The sequence below is a fragment of the Agelaius tricolor genome, unplaced genomic scaffold, assembly GCF_023055355.1.
Source record: "Agelaius tricolor isolate 1412-34295 unplaced genomic scaffold, bAgeTri1.0.p SCAF_39, whole genome shotgun sequence".
Classification (NCBI taxonomy): Eukaryota; Metazoa; Chordata; class Aves; order Passeriformes; family Icteridae; genus Agelaius; species Agelaius tricolor.
Window position 1 is genome coordinate 4,680,001 of NW_027269299.1, and position 2,500 is coordinate 4,682,500.

The 2,500-nt window shown below is 69.6% G+C and overlaps 1 non-coding gene across 1 annotated transcript; it reads right to left on the bottom strand.

The window, feature by feature from the left end:
* Positions 1–448: 448 nt before the first annotated feature.
* Positions 449–601, bottom strand: LOC139603590 (5.8S ribosomal RNA). The gene has a single exon (XR_011683747.1). It is a non-coding gene; the product is annotated as a 5.8S ribosomal RNA (ribosomal RNA).
* Positions 602–2,500: the final 1,899 nt, after the last annotated feature.

Genomic DNA, 2,500 nt, shown 5'->3' on the forward strand with positions numbered 1-2,500 from the left:
CTCCCCTTCTCGCCCTCCTCTCTCTTTCTCTCTCGGCCCTTGGCAGTGCCTTTCGATGCCGTCTCTCGCTCTCCCCAGGCTGCCGTGCCACCGCATCCACGGCACGGTCCCGGCGAGGACGAGCTCCACCCCAGCGGCTTGCTCCGGGAGCGGGGAGCAACGGAGTGCTCCCCGAGTCTGCATTTAGGGGGACGAAGGCCCTGCACGGCAACGATGACGACTGCAACGACGACGACTGCAACGACGACGACGCCCGCCGGGCCGCAGTGAAGGGATCGAGGCCTCCTAGGGAAACGCTTCCCTCGCCGAACCCCTGACTGCCTTCCCTCGGGCACCAGTGGGATGCCGCTGCTGCCACCGCCACCGCCGCCCACTGCGGGCAACAGGCCAGAGAGGCGACCCCAGCCGTGCCGCTAGCGTGGCCCCCGGATGGCTATTGATCATCAAGCGATCCTCAGACAGGCGTAGCCCCGGGAGGAATCCGGGGCTGCACGTGCCTTCGAATGCTCAATGGTCAATGTGTCCTGCAATTCACATTAATTCTCACAGCTAGCTGCATTCTTCATCGACGCACGAGCCGAGTGATCTACCGCTAAGAGTTGTCTGGCTTTCGGGCACTGCTCACGCCAAGCGGCCCCTTTTTTTGTTACTCTGGGGCCAAGGACGCGGGGCTGCGCACCTGGCTTTGACCGTACGAGCACACAGAAACAGAAGGTGGAATAAAAACCAACTGGAGCAACCCACGCTCCAAAGGCCGGCCAAGAGGTGGGGGAGCCCGCGCTCCTGACCGCCTCCCCCGCGAGGGGTGACGCCGACCTCACAAATGCTGTCCTTCGGAGGCGGACCAGGCACCCGGGCTCGGCCCGGCCACCACGTAGAGGGCCACGCGGCACGCGCTGGAATGTGGGAGGGCAAGGCAGCCCACCCACGTCTCACTTTCACGGGACGACAGGCACAAAACACACGGCATGCGGCTGGGGGCGCGTGGCCATCGGCCCCCACACACGGCGGCTCTCCCTTGGCCCGCGACGCCACGGGCCTCACAGAGTGCCGCTGTGCCGCTGCACGGCCGGCTTATCTCTTTCCCCACTGCACGGCCTTCCCCTGGCTCGAGACGGCACGCGACGATGACCAGCCCCCGCCGGCATGCCTCCTGCGGGACCGCTCCCCTGCCGGGTGGGTGAGAGACCAGTGGATGCGCTCTGCTGCCAGCCCTGAGGCGGGCACCACCGAGAGCCAAGCTGGCATAGCCAGGGCCCAAGGCCTGCCGGATGGCAGACCCCACTGCCACCGGGGCTGCACTCCCAGGACCGCCACCGCCGCGTCGCACGGCCGGGGCCCCTTACCTCGGGCACGCGCCTGGCAGAAGGCAGGACGGCGCTGAGCTGGGGTGCAAGGCCTGCGCTCCTCGTTTGCACGCGGAGACCAGGCGGGGAGAAGCGACCCTGCGGCTGCCCTGTGCGCCTTCCTGCGGCCCACACGCGGCCGGGAAGGGCGATGGAGGATGCGACGAGCGGGGCCCGGGACGGGACCGCCACCGGCTGACGGCGGGCGCCTTCCGGCACAGGATCGCCTGCACTCGCGGGCCTCCGCCGCCGGAGGGCCCACCGAGCGCTCGCCCCCACCAGCAGGCAGGCAGTCGAGCCAGGGGACGGCTGGCGGACAACGGCACTGCCGGTGCGCGTTCGAGGAGAAAAGGCCATCAAGGGGAGGAGAGGTGCTGGATGCAGCGCCGCGCGTGCCAGAGACCGCGGCAGCGGGTTGAGGAGAGAGAGCGCGGGTGGGCCCCAGGGGCCCGGATCCCGCGGCTGAGGAAGGGCAGAGAGGGCGCACTCTCTGCCGGCGTCGCCCATTACGGCGAGGCGAGCGGGTGGGCCCCCATGGACCATGGAGAGGGGGGGACAGGGCACCCCTCCCTGGCGCAGCACGGTTTACCCCCGCGGCGCGGGCGGGACAACGACAGTGACGGACAAGCGCAGCCGGTGGCAACGGGACAACCACTGCAGGGGATCGGTGGGAGTAGCTGCTCCCCACCCCTCAGTGGCACCCCGCATGGCCACCGCCCAGTATGCCTGCCGCCACCACCGCCGGCACCACAGCTACCACGGCGGGCCACGCTGAGCCGCCCAAGTCTTTAAACCGCCGCCTGCCCCCGCCGGCCCCTTTCGGCAAACCCACAGCATTTGACGACGCCGAGGGAAAAAAACTGGGGGGACCGCCGAGGCGCGGAGCGCTAGGTACCTGGCCCTGGGGCGAGGGAAACGACCTGCATGGCCCCACCGGGGTGCCTCCCCTGCTGCTGCCTTTGGGGAGCGTACACTGGCGGGGGCGCGCCTGACATCTGCCGCCACCACCGCCATGTCCTTCTCGGAGCCCGGGGTTTCCCTCAGTAGCCTGGCACTGCGCGCCCAAGAGGACTGCCGTGGCTCGGGCCGCCCCGCCACCCAGCTCCCTCGCCCTTGCCACCTCGGCCGCCAATGGGTGCCACAGCCGGATGGCC